This window comes from Canis aureus, chromosome 24 (assembly GCF_053574225.1).
Source record: "Canis aureus isolate CA01 chromosome 24, VMU_Caureus_v.1.0, whole genome shotgun sequence".
In the NCBI taxonomy this organism is placed as follows: domain Eukaryota; kingdom Metazoa; phylum Chordata; class Mammalia; order Carnivora; family Canidae; genus Canis; species Canis aureus.
Window position 1 is genome coordinate 22,128,568 of NC_135634.1, and position 16,885 is coordinate 22,145,452.

Consider the following 16,885-nt stretch of genomic DNA (forward strand, 5'->3'; position numbering starts at 1 on the left):
TCCCTTCTTCTCTTGGGTGTAGGATCTATTTGCTGTTTTTTCTCTAGCTCCTTTATGTGTAAGGTTAGCTTTTGTATTTGAGTTCTTTCCAGTTTTTGAATGGATGCTTGTATTGCGATGTATTTCCCCCTTAGGACTGCTTTTGCTGCATCCCAAAGATTTTGGATGGTTGTATCTTCATTCTCATTAGTTTCCATGAATCTTTTCAATTCTTCCTTAATTTCCTGGTTGATCCTTTCATCTTTTAGCAGGATAGTCCTTAACCTCCACGTGTTTGAGGTCCTTCCAAACTTCTTGTTGTGATTTAGTTCTAATTTCAAGGCATTATGTTCTGAGAATATGCAGGGGACTATCCCAATCTTTTGGTATCGGTTCAGACCCGATTTGTGACCCAATATGTGGTCTATTCTGGAGAAAGTTCCATGTGCACTTGAGAAAAATGTGTATTCAGTTGAGTTTGGATGTAAAGTTCTGTAGATATCTGTGAAATCCATCTGGTCCAGTGTATCATTTAAAGCTCTCGTTTCTTTGGAGATGTTGTGCTTAGAAGACCTATCGAGCTAATCATGAAATGGGCAAAAGACATGAAGAGAAATCTCACAGAGGAAGACATAGACATGGCCAACATGCATATGAGAAAATGCTCCGCATCACTTGCCATCAGGGAAATACAAATCAAAACCACAATGAGATACCACCTCACACCAGTGAGAATGGGGAAAATTAACAAGGCAGGAAACAACAAATGTTGGAGAGGATGCGGAGAAAAGGGAACCCTCTTACACTGTTGGTGGGAATGTGAACTGGTGCAGCCACTCTGGAAAACTGTGTGGAGGTTCCTCAAACAGTTAAAAATATACCTGCCCTACGACCCAGCAATTGCACTGTTGGGGATTTACCCCAAAGATACAGATGCAATGAAACGCTGGGACACCTGCACCCCGATGTTTCTAGCAGCAATGGCCACGATAGCCAAACTGTGGAAGGAGCCTCGGTGTCCATCGAAAGATGAATGGATAAAGAAGATGTGGTTTATGTATACAATGGAATATTACTCAGCTGTTAGAAATGACAAATACCCACCATTTGCTTCAACATGGATGGAACTGGAGGGTATTATGCTGAGTGAAGTAAGTCAATCGGAGAAGGACAAACATTATATGTTCTCATTCATTTGGGGAATATAAATAATAGTGAAAGGGAATATAAGGGAAGGGAGAAGAAATGTGTGGGAAATATCAGAAAGGGGACAGAACGTAAAGACTGCTAATTCTGGGAAACGAACTAGGGGTGGTAGAAGGGGAGGAGGGCGGGGGGTGAGAGTGAATGGGTGATGGGCACTGGGGGTTATTCTGTATGTTAGTAAATTGAACACCAATAAAAAATAAATTAAAAAAAATTAAAAAATCTTAAAAAAAAATAAAGGACCGTAGTTTCTGCAGCAAAGAACTACTACTTGATACTGAAAAAGCATCCTTTGACATCTTAAGCCCTGACTGTGGAACATCAAATCAGTATGAAAATAGAGTTTTCCATCTTTATTTGGATAATTTCCAATCCACTATACCAGAATATTGGGCAATGTAACAGTGGCACATTGTTTAGTGCGAATGTTGCATTCAGGAATGAACACAAACAGGATTTGAGGGCATAGGAAGCTGAATGACAGATGGCCCAGACCCTATGTCACCTACCTCTGTTGCACTAATGCTTCTTCTGCAGCTGCTACCTGTGAACTCATGCAGTGTTTCCTATGATCAACCAAAAGAGGTAGAAAAGATCCAGTCTAGTTCATAGATTGGTTGCCATAATATGGTTGTAGTAGTTAAAAATGTATAGCTACCAATCTGTGATGCTATGCAGGAGTGACTCTGGACAGTAGTGAAGGAAAATCTTCCCAGGAAACTGAGGAATACACTTGGTTGTTCTCCTTGTATAAAAGGAGAAATGGCTAGAGCTATGGATATCATGGATACCAGGAGGTTAGCAGATGGTTTGCCTACTTTGTCAGAGGTCTTGAAATAACTGAATTAGAAGATGAAAGAGCAGAGACAGATGGATGGACTGTGTGAATGGATACATAAATCTGTGTATCTCACAGTAATGTTCACTGAAAACACCTATCACAAGGAAACACTCAACAATCAGACAAAATATAATAGGATAACTCTGTGAATGACAGCCAGCATCTCTCCTCAGCTATCCCAGTGCATGGGCAATGGTCCCATGAATGGAATGGTGGCAGGGATGGGGGCCATGAATGTACCTAAACTATGATACTAGTGACATGCAGTCTACTAGCAGCCAAGGTTGGCATTGAGCCTTCTATTTGCACCTTTCTTTGAGGTTGATCAATTAGCCACTGGAGAAGTCAGCATTTCATTTTCACTGGACTTTATTTTTCTTACCTGAAGTGTCTCTATAAGCAATTCCATCCAAGGACTCACAGAATGCTCAATTTACTGATATGGGATCCCATGTAATATTGCTTCAGACCTCTTTTATGCTGAATTTGGTACAACAATGGGTACGTAATCATAAGATTCAATGATCCAACCATACACAGCATCACTTAGAGCAGGTGGCCTAATTAAATGATGGAATGGTTTATTAAAGCCTTAATTAGAATGCTAGATCAAAAACAATCCCATATGCTGTTGGAAAAGCAATCTTCTATTCTATTGTATCTCTGATATACTGTACTCTGTCTAGGATCCAACAGGCTGACTTATCAATGTTACTTCCAGTCTCAAACTTTCAGAATTTATCCTTTGGGTCCCTACAGTCTTAAATTCTGCTGGATTAGAAATCCTGATTCATAGTGGGTGTTGCAATTTTACTGAACCTGAAGTATAATTAACATTTGTTCATTTTAGGGTAGTGACAAGGGTTCTGTTGAACCAGAATTTATAACTATCAGCTTGGTTTTTCACAGATAAAGACAGAAATTGATCCTGATTAGCATGAGGATTTGGGATTGGCTGTTATACAGTGGGAGCAAAAAGAAAAAATTCTTCAGTAGCTAGAGAATTCACTGTAGTGTCTCCCCCCTCCCCCCATACACAGTGGTAATGGAATATGTTCAACTGCAGCTACTGTAATCAAGTGTAAAGTTATTATGGGCTTCGTTTCCTTGAAGATACAGTGCTGAAGTGCTGCCTGAGTGTGAGGAAATTGGCAATGGGTGATGTGCATCTGGGTCCATGTTGAAGGATTAGGTATCGTTCCACAAAGCCTTACTGTAGAATCCTTCATGGAGATTATGGTCATACCAACTTGAAGACTCTGCGATGAACTGTACTTAATGTAGGGCCCAAGCAGACCTAATAAGTACAAGGGGAAAACTGTGCTGACCATTTTTTAAGTGTTCATTTTACATCTAGTCTGTCCAAGTGTTTGCTCCTAACATCACTGAAGCAACTAGCTGCATGCAGGTGTAGGTCTGACAGCTCCTCACTTGAATTATGCCACATACCTTTTATTTCCCATTTTGAGACTTCCTTGGTGCTGCTCTTTGGAATTCCTGCAGGAGTTTAGTCAACCCATGCTGGCTCATGAATGAACTTGGAATACAAAGGACTTAACATCACTATGGAGAAGCTGACCAATAACTCAGAACATCCAGTAGGATTGGATAACAGTAGCACATTGTGCTACTCAATGATAGCACAATATATTTACTCAATGATATATGCTTAATATTGGTTATTCCTCTTTTCATGTTTCACTTTTCTTCCCCCAGTGGCCTTATTCCTGTTTCCTGGGATCACTCCCCAACATAAACTATATGCACACAAGTCCTGGTCTCTGAAGGTCAGGTGCGGCTTTTCTGTTTTCACCTGTTTCACCTCTCAAATCATTGCCCCTCTTCTGGTCAGGCAGGTCTTTCTAAAATGCAAAAGGAATCTTGTTACAGTATTATTTACAACTTTCATTGGACTCCAGTAGTAAAATGTCTCTTCATGGCAAATATGACCCTCTGTGTAATACTTGGAGAGGTACTTCTAGAGTATAAACAAGTAAGACTCTCAAACATCAAAGAAAGTATCAGGAGTGTTGACAAGCCAGAACCCAATGCTCTGTCTGCCTTGGAGGGCAGGAGAAGGCTTCCCTCAATAATTTTGGAAAGAGAAGAGGCTATGCAAGGAAGTATAGACGTGAGGAAGATAATGTTTTTTATTCCAAGAATATTTTTCATCATGTATATTAATCGTTTCAGAGAATCCCAATCAGTTTCATTCAGCAAACTTACATTGAGGAAAGAACTCACTAATTACTCTTTTTATCTCAGTGATGTCCTATATTTAGGCAGGTTTTTTCTTATCTGAAGGAGGCTGGATTTAGTTAATCTTAGCTCCTTCTGACTAGGGCTTGTTAAGGATTGTGCACCAGCTTTCTATACTTTTCTATTGTCTAAAACAACGTGATAAAAACTGATCCCAGTGTCCAGCTCATGAAAAGTACTCAGTAAATGATGTCCTTGTCTTCATCACCCTCTAATTCACTGTACTAGACAACTGGTTTGAGCATCTTTCCCCCTCCACCAAATTAAGCAGTTCCTTTCTAATGAATAGAATTTATAGCTCTTGAGTTTTCTAGACCCAAGTCTTTAGAGGACTTGGGGATATTGGTCCTGTGTTCACCATACACATTTCAACCTGCTCAGGAAAAAGACTTAATAAGACATTGAAAATACATAGTAAAAAGGTACAAGGAAAGTAGTAAGAAGCCACATACTTAAAGGCTAAATACAGGATCAGGATGAATAAATGTGAAAGTGTCTATTAATAGAAATTAGAAAATGCAAGGAAAGTATAGAAGCATCCTCTCCTTATGTGAGTATGTGGTGGGGACAGGAGGTTGAAATCCTTTCCTTTCCCTTCTCTTTTTCCCTTTTCAAATGTCATATCATAAGAATGGGTAAGGATGAATCCTGGAAGAAGTGAGAGGTATGGGAGGCATGGGTTGAAGACATGGTGGTGCTTTGTGAAAAATTTTGGCTAAGAGTCTCCCTCTTTCTTATCTCTCATTTGATTTTGAGAACTCATTCCATTTTTAAAAAAGATTTTATTTCTTTATTCATGAGAGCTGCACTCAGAGAGAGGCAGAGACATAGGCAGAGGGAGAAGCAGGCTCCTTGTGGGGAGCCTGATGCGGGACTTGATTCCAGGACCCTGAGATCAGGACCTGAGCCAGAGGCAGACACTTAACCGCTGAACAACCCGGGTGCCCTGAGAACTCTTTCCAAATTTAAGAGATATTTCTAGTGCTTCAGAGCTGGAAATGAAAGTTAGGACTCAGGGGACAAGAAGGGTGCTGGATGCTTAGAACCTGCTCTAGGACTCAAGAAGTTCACGTACAGAGACTAGTACAATTGACCAGATTAGGAGAAGAAGCAGGTCAGACTTGGAATTGAGTTATACTTACAATAGGAGCCTATTCTGGGCTGTAACCCTCTAAGAAACATAACAATGACTGATGGTGGGGGCAGTATGAGGAATCCCAATGAATACAACTGACTCAAAAGGGACAAAGCTTAGGTTAACTTTAAGCTTTATAAGGTCACTATACCTAATAGCAAGATAAATGGGTTGAGAAATAAAGGGATAAATGACCAGCTGATTTTTTTCTTGTGGAAAGGAATTGCCTAATGAGCCAAATCTTCTTTGGGATACATATGTGAGATAGGTTACTACCCCAAGACACATCTGTGCACAAATGAGATTAGTGTTCTTGTACTCTAGCTTTGGGGAAGGCTGATGCATCTGGAGAGGAAGGAGTTAGTAGTTCTTTGCTTGTTCCTCAGCTTAGAGCTACTTACTGGGCAGGAGGCTTTCTTTAGATCAATGAAATTAACACAAGAAAACTTCAGTTTTTACTAGTATTAATTGTATTCTATAAGCCTCTTACAAGACTTTCAATTTTGTTTGCTGATGAAATTGGAAAGAGGTAAGTCATAAAAGTAAGGATGAATTTAGTCATTTGAGAATGGACAGGCTTTCTAGAACACAGCACTGTTAGTGGACAGAAGTACAAGTTGGGAAGAAGGATGAAATTTGTCTTTATGAAAGAGTTTTAAAAGATGTGTGACTAGTCATGATTTCAAGCCTGTGATTGTAAATATGATTTCAGTGGTTTGGACAAGAAGTAAATCTAAAAACAGACACAGCCTTTGATAAGTTGAGAGCTAAGGTTGATGGATCTATTTCAGATTCAGTAGCTGAACAATGATAAACTAAAAAGCTGTAACAAGCCTATTTTCTGGGAGTCTGAAACAATGGTTTATTGATTATCTACAGATTTCTTGAAAGATATTCATTTTAATTCAAGATATCTCTGAATTCCTGGTCTAATACTTCCAGATTTGATATAGACCTGATTAGAATATTCATAGAATACAACTTAATTTTGGACTTATCATTCCAAGAATTATTATTATTATTTCTTGCTGGTTCAAATATACAATTTTAAAACTGGAAGGAACATCTCAGATCATTTAATTTAAATGTCTCCTTTTCAAGATGTAGAAACATGGTAATCAGAAAAAACTATAAGGTTATATGCTTATGAAAGTACCAATTGTTTACATAATCCTGAAATTTCTACTTATACATTGATATAATTTTTTGAAAACTGTTTAGAAAAACCTTTGTAAAGAAATTCTCCTTGGTTTTTATCTCTGCTGTTTTGCTACCATTATTTGATTGTGTCAGAAAAAGTAAATTTTGAGGCAAATTAGCTTGTATTAGCTTTCATGTGGATGCCATGGTGGTCTTCATACTTTATTTTTTGCTTCTCTAGAATCCATTTCTTACAGAGGCCAGAGTATTCCTTAAAAAAAAAAGTGAATCACTTTTAATGTGGCTTCCTTCCTTGCATTTAGAATATAATCTACGCTCCTTACAGAAGCCTTCAAATCAATGTACCATGCTATTACAAGCTTAACTACATTCACTTCCTACTCCTCTAGTACTTATGTTGAAGTCTCAACCCCGGCACCTCAGAATGTGACCATATTTGGTCATAGGGCCTTTAAAGAGGTAATTTAGTTAACATGAAGTCATTAGAATGGGCCCTAATCCATTATGACTGGTGTCTCTATAAGAAGAGAAAATTAAGACAGAAATACACAGAAGGAAGACTATGTGAAGACACAAGGAGAAGACAACCTCTACAAGCCACGGAGAGAGGCCTCAGAAGAAACAACCCTGCTAATACCTTGATCTCAGACTTCTAGCCTCCAGAACTATGAGTATATAAATTTTTGCTGTTGAAGCCACATTGTCTGATGTACTTTGTTATGGCAGCCCTAGCAAACTAATTCACATACCTATGCCTCTAACTTCTCTTTATAATCCTTTTCTTCTTATCCATTACTCTCCAATTATAGTGTCATTTGTTTTCTCCATTTATCACAGTGACATTAATCCAAACCAAGGGTCATTACCACATTTGTTGTTCTCTCTGCCTGGAGTCATTGGCACCATCATCTTTAATCAGCTGGGTCCTTCTTGTCTCTGAACAAATGTAGTCTCAGATGAGAAGTCTTCCCTAATCTCCCTCTTTAAAGTAGTTCTTTAACCAACCTTAGTCACTCTCATATCGCCTTGTTCTCTTATATAGTCTTTTGTATTTGGAATTATTGTTGTTTATTAATTTGTTTTGTGGTCCATTTCTTTCTTCTGTCTATACCAAGCTAGAATATCAGCTCTAGGGAAGCAAAATTTTGACTCTTTTTCTAGGGTATTCCCAGGACTAGAATAATGCCTGGCACAGAGTAGGCCCTCAAGTAATATTTCTTGAATGAATACACAAATAAAAGAATAATGAGTTAAAAATATCCTTAGGGTTAATTATTTCAGGGAAGGAGTAACACAAAAGGTAGCAGATGAAATTGAAGTAGCAATATTGGTTGGATTTTCAGAGAAGTTTTGGAGTAGCAAAAAAGGTAGAAAAAAAAAGATTTAGGGAAAGGCATAGTGGTTGGAGAATTGGAATAAGTTCAGGGAACATAAAATTATTATTTGTGTTGAACTTAGATGGTATAGAGAAATGAAAGATGAAGGTGGAACTCTAGGACAAGGGCTTTACTGAAGAATTTACTCTGGAGACAAGGTAGACCATTGAAGAATTTTGAAGAGTAATGTCACCCAATGAATATAGTGCTTTTGAATGTTTTAAACTGATTGCAGTAAGTAGAATGAATTAGATAGGAAAAATCCATAGTGGCAAACATTTGGGAAGCAAATTATAATTGTTAAAAGGAGGAATTGTGAAAAAGAGGAAATGATTTATTCTGGTTACCATAGAAATGACCAGTGGAAGATAAATCTATGAATGGTTAGAGAAGAGTCAGAAATGATAAGGCTTAGAAACTGACTACAGGAGACTTTCATAGAAAAATAGATTAGATGTCTCATATAAGTTTTTGGAGTATATATTTCTGAATTACTATAATAATAGTGACATCAATAAGAAAGGAAAATAAGAAGGACCACACTGGGGGCATATATTGAATGTTAAATGTTGGTGGACATTTGGTTAGACATATTCAAAATCTGGTTTGAAATATGTATCTTGGGTTTAGGGGAAAGATTAGAGATAGTAATGTAGATTTTGATGTCAGCTGTGTAAAACTGGCATTTAAAGTCATGGGAGAAAAAGTGTGAATAAAATTTCAAAGGGGAGTGTAGAGTAGGAAGTGGGCAGAACAAGGACAAAATCTGGGATTGAAGGGATTCCCAGACTTAGAATATTAGAGGAAGAAGGGAAGTGACAGAAGTTAGATAAAAGGTGAATCAGGGGGCAGCCCAGGTGGCTCAGCGGTTTAGTGCCACCCTCAGCCCAGGGCCTGATCCTGGAGTCCCTGCATGGAGCCTGCTTCTCCTCTGCCTGTGTCTCTGCTTCTCTCTCTCTCTCTGTGTCTCTCATGAATAAATAAATAAAATCTTAAAAAAGAAAAAGAGAAAGTTTTTTTTTTTTTAAAAAGGTGAATCAGGAAAATTTATTATCAGCTATGCCCTATACAGCACCGGGCATACAATATGGTGAAAGAAGGGGGAAATAACGGGGAGAAGGGGAGTTATTGAGAAAATCATAGGAATGTATTCTTCAGGCCATTTATTTACTTATTCATAGCTCATTTATCTTTGGCCACCATAATTTTGATGGTAATAGTAATGACTTGTGGCAGAACATATTTGTCAAAAATGGCAGCAACAACAGCTCCTATCTCTCAGGCTCTTCTAGAACCTTACCTCTCTCCCACCAAGAGGAAGTCTGAATGCCCTTCTATTGAATCTGGTTTGGCTGATGACTGGCTTGAATGGATCCTGAGGCTAAGTCACAAAAGATGAAGTAGCTTCCACCTTTCTTCCTGGAATATTTGCTCTTGAAGTCTTCAGCTGCCATCCAAGCAATCTGTTTGCCCTGAGGCTGCCATACCATGGGGAAACCTATGCTAGTCCACATGGTGGGGCCATATGGAAAAGGTCTGAGACTATAAGAAGAGAGAAATGCCTGGCTACTCTCCAGCAGCTCCAGCCCCACCGTCTGTTTTCCAGCTCTAGCTATAGTCTGATTGTAACTGCATAACGGACCCAAAGCCGGAATCACTCAGTCCAGTCACTTCCAAATTCCTAATACATAGAAATCATACAAATTAGTAGAGTGATTTTTATTGTTTTAAGCCAATAGATTATGGGGTGTTTGTTTTATTGTTGTTTGTTTGTTTGTTTTTTGCAATCTAGAATTAAAAAAAATACCTATTATGTGAAGAATTCTTAGGAAGAAGGGTTCTAGCAGCTCAGGTTCCCTTTCATTGGTTCTCACAAAATGTGCTTCTCTGGGTGGAACAATTTGACTCTTTAGTTGAACCCAGATATCTTTCTCTTTGACTACCTCTTTTTCTGATCATTTTCCTTCATACATTTCAGGCAATTTTCTTGGCTATAGAGTGTGTAATATTTTCAATATGTACATTTATTTTCTTGGCAAGAATCTTGCCCTTAACTGGTTGTTTACAATAATGCCAACAGCTTACTGGGGAACATGGTAGACTCTTCCAGTTTTGCAATAGTAACAGTTGTGGGACATTCTTTTCTGAACAGTGTCTATTCCCTTGATGTCTATAGTATCACTTTTTTATGGATTCACATGTATGTGATAGTTAAAGGCACAGTTTAATGTATTCTGAAAGGCCTGAAGAATATGTAGCACATGCTTCTTCTCCTTCCCTTTTTGTTTGCCATTTTGACAAATTACTGGAAGATGGAGGTTATTGCCAAAAGGCTGGGGTGATTCGTTTTTTTTTTTTTTTTTTTTTTTCAGCAGTACTAACTGGAACAGATCACAATAAAAGAAACAATGTTCATGTTCTTGGTTTTATGTCCATTGGCTTTATTTCCATTCCATAAGAAATCCCATACCCTCAATCTCTTCCCCTGAATTCTGAAAGCACTTCTATGAATTACATCACATGTTCTCCCAAGCACTCCTACCAGTTGTCCTATGTTGACTGCAACTTTCTTCCTCCATTATTCTGACTCTACAAAGCTGGTTGAGGTTGAGGTAGTTGGTAGGTTTATCTGGGATGTGCTCATGTATGCCCATGTTATCCTACATTTTCCATGTTAGAGGTAGGATATCTGGAGTAGAGTCCAACCTATTCATTTTCATGTTCCAATAATGCCTTCTACCCATACTGGACTATAATCTTCTTTTAGAGGCTTCAAGAGATGTGGCCATATGCTGTTGGTGTCTTACAGATAGATATTTTAGATGTTAGCTTCCACTCCTTCATTATGGTTCCCTCTTTTTAAGGGTAGATATATATCCACAGAAACTGAACAGAACAGTCTGAATGATAATTACAATTGCCCCTCACTTATGATATCCATCTGTCATCCTTAAACTTGCTAAGTTTATTTTCCTTATCTAGAACATGAGGGCAGTAACAATATTTGCCTCCTGGGGTTGAGGATTAAATGTGGTAATGTTACCAAACTGCTAACGGTCTGAAACAGACAGATTCAATTGCTATTAACAACTCTTAACTGTGTTGTTGAATGTTAAACCATGAAATATATTTTTAATAAACTTGTTTGATATAAATCTGTACCTGAGTATACTCTAAGGTTACCTTCTTGAAGTGTGCTCTAACCACAGATATCTGAGCAGTCATCCATATTTCTCTATGTTTTGAGTGCTGCTGCTATTTTTAGTCTCTTCACATTGGTGATTTAAAAACTCTTCACTCAAAGTCCTTTATCTCAAAACTGTTTATTGCTTCATTTGAAAATAATAAGGAATAGCAAATTGACAAAAGGCTAGTTTACAAGAAGTGATTATAATTATGTAGAGCAGAAGGTAAGATTATAATTTGTAAACTATTTTATTATGCTCTACCAAATATTTATCACAGCCATAAACTTTAGTAGACTGGTGAGATTCAGCAATGAATGCACGACTACTGAGGAGATAGTTATCATACTGCAGGAAAATGCCTGGGTTTCATTTGATCCTAGGGGAAATAGCACCAGGTTAGGCTTGTGGGAATCAATAGAACTTGTTCTTCATCTTACATGAACAAACGATGCTGAAATGACTCAGATTTATAACATCATAAATAGCGGTACTGGACTTTGCCTGTTTTTTTTTTTTTTTTCCTGGAGTTAAATTTCTCATGTAGAATTTATGACAGAGAAAAAACTCAGTGAAGGGGAATCAACTGAGGCCAACTGCTGTGCAGAGAAAATCAAGAGTTCATATGTTTAGACTTACATCCTCACATATTTTAATAAATATTAGAGGAGTGATATTAGCAAGTGTTTACAATGACAATTCATTTTCATGGTTTTGGCTCATTGGCTGAGGCAAAGAAATTAATAGCTTTATTTTATTTTATAGCACAAGCAGCACTTTTTGTGTGATATCTAAGCTGCTTAGGTGATTGATGTATTCATTGCATCTTATGGCTTATGATAATAAGTGCATATATCATACAACAAGAACCAAAACAGATATGTCCTATAATACACTCATCTCACTCTATTTTCATTATGATTTTTTTATCCATATAAACTGTGCATGATGTACATACTTGACTACTTGCCTGCAATCTTATATATTTCAAACTCCACATATTGCTATTTTTGAAGTCTACTGGGATGGGCTTTCTACTTCACACTCTTTGAAATTGATCTGGTAGGAATAGTATAATATTTCAAATCACCTCATTGCAAAAAAGCATTAGAAGCATACTAGAAAGCCTTTTTATGTTGAGCATACTCAGTTATAGAGACGTACTCAAGAGCAGGAATAGTCTTGGCATATTTCAGAACTCTGTGACGGTACATTTTTTAATAAATGTAAATGGCATTATCTACTAAGTTTGAAGCTGAGATGGATTTCAGGGATGATGTAATATCTGGCATTTGTTTTCTCATAATTTTCCAAAACTCTTCTACTTTCCTGAAGTCTTGGGTGATAAGCCTGAAACAAGTGAAAGTCAGGCTCCAAGGGTAGGGGGCTTGTGTCTGTTTCCAGAGGAGGGCAGTATTGCACTGGAAAGAAAACAAAACTTGAAGGTATTTCCTGTTGCTCTGGCCTTATCACTAAACCATTTCTTGCAAGGGGAGTGGAGGTATTTCAAATCACACTAATAAATCTATGGATTAATAACATGCGAGTCAGAGCTGCAAGCACCATAATCACCGTTGTCGATCCATTTGTCTCTCTGCATCGTGTATTGATTTTTTCCAAGATTGTAATGAAGAAAGAACTTTATAAAATTCTCTTCTCTTTAAATTGTGCTTGTTAATATATTCCTGTTGCCACTCATCTATTAGTAATTTCCTGACAGGTAACTATTGCTGTTATAATTTAAAATAGCCTTGAAAAGCAGTTACTGTGTTTCTGGTGAAACTTCTTATTACTGATAATTGCCTGCATCATAAATCGCAAGTACTAGCTGGTTCCAGCCGAGATCAAAAGTGACCATTAACTACTCACCTATCTGCAAACCGAGGATTTCTAACTCTTACAGCAATCTCCTTTCTTTCTTACTTCTTAAAAGGCTCAGCTTTCTTCTGTCAGGTTTGCAGGTATCAGCTTGCACACATTTAATACTTCCCTTATCTTGTGGGACCTTTATAGTGGATGAAAAAGCATCTTTATTAATTCAGTAGTATGGGAGTAGAGGGAATTGTTTGTGCATTCTGATTAAAAAATAAACTCAGCAGACAATTAAATTCCATATAGAATATTTTAGAGATGGACAGCTTCTCATTAAAATAGGTTTTAGGAGAATTTCATATGCTGACAGGGAATCTATTCAATTGCAATTCTGATTATTTTTACTTAGACAATCCAACACTTCTCCCCTCTTGGAAAAGGAAGTGGATTACAAGTCAGTTTTCTTAGCAACTGAGGATTATTTCCTTTTGCTCATCCCGCTTCACTTTTTTTTTTTTTTTCCTTTACAAAAGTAAGGGATAGAATTTGCAGTGTTGAGGCAGGGAAAGGCTGAGCATTCAGAGTTCAGTTCCCTGAGACTCCCTCAGGGGTGTGGAAACTGTTCACAGATAGGGATGGAAGGACATTACATTTGACGGAACCAGGACTTCAGAAAAAGTTAATATACTGAAATCAGGCGAGTGGTGACAAAGGACATTGATATTACAATATGAACTGTTAGGATGCTTGGTGGCCCAGTGGTTGAGCATCTACCTTCCGCTCAGATCGTGATCCCAGGGTCTCCGGATCAAGTCCCACATCAGACTCCCCGCAGACAGCCTGCTTCTCCTTCAGCCTATGTCTCTGCCTTTCTCTGTGAGAGCATGAATAAGTAATAAAATATTTTTAAAATATATGAACTGTCCTTAAAAGGGGTCTTTGTCAATTTTTTTGTGCTGCTGATTATATAAATGTCACTTTTGGTTCAACTGAGGATGCTGATGGATTTTGCTGTTGCCAAACATGAGTTTGGCTCTGAGTTTGGGAGTAGGGGCTGGAGATGTTGGATGAATCTGTGTGATACAGAAGAAAAAGAATGTTAATTCCAGGGGGAATCTGGTAGAGTGGAGAGGAGTGGAGATGGGAAGGGCAGCAAGACAGAAAAGCAGCACCTGGGAGATGCCTTCACAGATAGAAAATCTCTAGTGGGAGGGTGTCAGAGTACTTGTTCAGGAGGGAAGTCTAGTAAGTGTTTGCATTTTCTCTGATATTCATTCTCTTTATTCCTCCAACCTTCACTGAAATCCATTATACATACAAATGGTGTGTGTGTGTGTGTGAGTGTGTGTGTGTGTGTGTGTGTTGGGGGAGGGTATTTCACTCCTGAGATGATATAGTGAATGAGTTCAGACTCAGGATAAGAAGATTCATAGATGCAACTAACCAAGCAGACTCTTGTCATACCTCTCATCTCTTCGCCTCCTAAGAGCCCATTTATCTTTCCAAAAAGTCCTTCATCTTTTTTTTTCTTCATCTTTCTTTAAGTGCCTTTCTCCTTCACCCTTTCTCTATTAAGATGGCATATAAGCCTCAAATCTAAACACCATTTTGGGTTACATTTGTGAACTCTTTGTGTATATAATTTAGTTTATCTTTTTTCATGCAAATCTGCCTTTTGTCAATATAGTTTCCAAGCTCTTCTCCCATCACTGAACCTAAGAGTGTAGACTTTTTCTTCTAGACAGAACCATTACTAAGTAAGTGACCTCAAACGCTATGAATAGATGGAGAGACACATTTGAGCAAATCACTGCCAGTATATTCACTGTTGTATGGAATTGTAACTCAAGTAGGATTTACCATGAAAACTAATGTCCCCTTCTTTCAGATATATACTCACCTCATTGTAGGTGACTTGGCACATGAAATTGTTCCCATCTTTGTCAATGTAGGTAATGTAGATAGGATTCTGATCTCTTAAGGATTATACTGTGCTTAAAACAAAATCACCCTGTAGGATTTCCATTCAAAATATTTGTGCTAAATTTTTATTGAATGAACACATTTTATTTCTTTCAACTGCAAAGCTTTTGATCTTCTGTCCTCAACTGAATATGTCAGGCATCTTACTGTATGCTTCCTCTTTTGAAAGCATACTAACTGTAAATAATTTGTTGATATCTTGAACAGTGACTTCTTAAATTATTCTCATGTGTTCTATCTTTTCTAATGAACATACAATCATTTATAATGTACCTATTAAATGCCAGATACCATTCTAGCTTCAGTGCCACCACAAAATCACTGTACGCAAGGGACACGTAAGGGATTTTAAGAGGTGAAGTACATTTACAGTTGAATGCTTACCTTTTATCTTCCTGTGACATTTAATGTCTGCTGGCCTTACAGGGGTGCTTAGATATTATTGAATGACCAGATGATCATCTATATTTTTGTCCTCCTTTTAGAACCCATTCCTTTCTTACCTCCAATTGATTTTTCATTTGTTCCCTTTTCCAAAAAACCTCTTGAACTAATAAGGAAAAGGCAGATGGCTTTAATATGCCATTTATCCAATATTTTATAAAATATAGTTCAACTTTCCACATTTCCCTTATAACTACTATTTTCTTGTAATATAATACATCCTTTATTGGATTGTCATTATGCTTTTTGTGTGTTTTATCTGGCTCTGAACACACTGAACTACTTATTAGCCTAGACCCACAGTTCCTAAATTGTGGCACCACACTGAATTCATAGGACCACTTTAGGGCATTTTAAATTTTTGAGGGAAACACATGACATTTGTCAGACACTGTGAACTACTAGCTCAAGATTCTTCACAATTTCAATAATAAAGCTACATTTCTTTTGATGATGTCATATCTCTGTGAAGCTGGGCTTTCTGTACTTTCAGTGATAAGAACAAGTAGCACGCTTGATGGGATGAGCACTGGGTGTTATACTATAATGTTGGCAAATTGAATTAAAAAAAAGTACCACTTGAAAATCAGCGTGGAGCAGGAAATGAAGGTAGTGGTGTCCAAGGTTTGATTCTACGGCTTGAGAAGTTGTTTGAAGACATTAAGTTTGAGAAGGTGTGAGAAGCAGTGTAGGACCCAACAGACTTGTGTAAGTAATTGTGCTTATTTAAAAATGAAATAGATATTATTTTCTTTCACTTTATACATATTGATTTTTAAAACTGAGAACCTGTTATAGACATGAATATTTTTTAGGTTATTTGGACCTAACTACTTAATGAAGGGACCTGTTCTATTAATTTTGGCTTAGCAATGCTGTGGGAAAAAATGATATGGTCACTAAGGCTGCCATAAAGCCATGAAGTAAGAAAAGTTTGGGAAACTTTGACGTTAACTATGACTTTTCATCTTACATGTCTAGCATAGATCTGATTCGTGGAGAGTGCTCAGGTGCATTTTCTGAATAAAATGCACTTATTTTTGAGGATAAATGAGTGTTTCTTTGAAAATTATCAGGTCTTCTTAATAATGTTTTTTATGTTTACAAAAATTCTCTTAACATAAATAAGTTCATTTAGAAATTTCTTGCTATGTACGCATGTATAAAGATTCATAGTTTTAAACACAAGACCCCTGATTTGCAATGATAACAGTTTTATATAGAAGTAGAAAATATAATGTTTTTATAATATTTTGACTCAAGGATAGTACAATAAAACTAAAGTTGTGGAAGGTCTTAGAAGTACACAAATAAGTTGACAATATTAACTATTGTCTTAAAATTTAGAAAACATAAGTTCAAGTTAATTGACTTATGAAAGTATTATATATTACCATTTAAATCAGAAAAAAACATTGAATAACAATGTAGCTATTGTTAACATCTCTGTTAGAATAAAAATGTCCATTTTTGGTATGTTTGTTTTTATAATTTCTTCTTCTTG

General features: G+C 37.2%; 1 long non-coding RNA gene across 1 annotated transcript in view; it reads left to right on the forward strand.

Annotated features, from left to right (window-relative positions):
* The first annotated feature begins 15,728 nt into the window (after nucleotides 1–15,728).
* The window catches only part of LOC144296473 (uncharacterized), a 288,654-nt gene continuing 287,497 nt past the window's right edge, over nucleotides 15,729–16,885 (forward strand). Inside the window, exon 1 of the long non-coding RNA XR_013363583.1 lies at nucleotides 15,729–16,089. This is a non-coding gene — a long non-coding RNA (uncharacterized LOC144296473). The remainder of the gene's footprint in view (nucleotides 16,090–16,885) is intronic.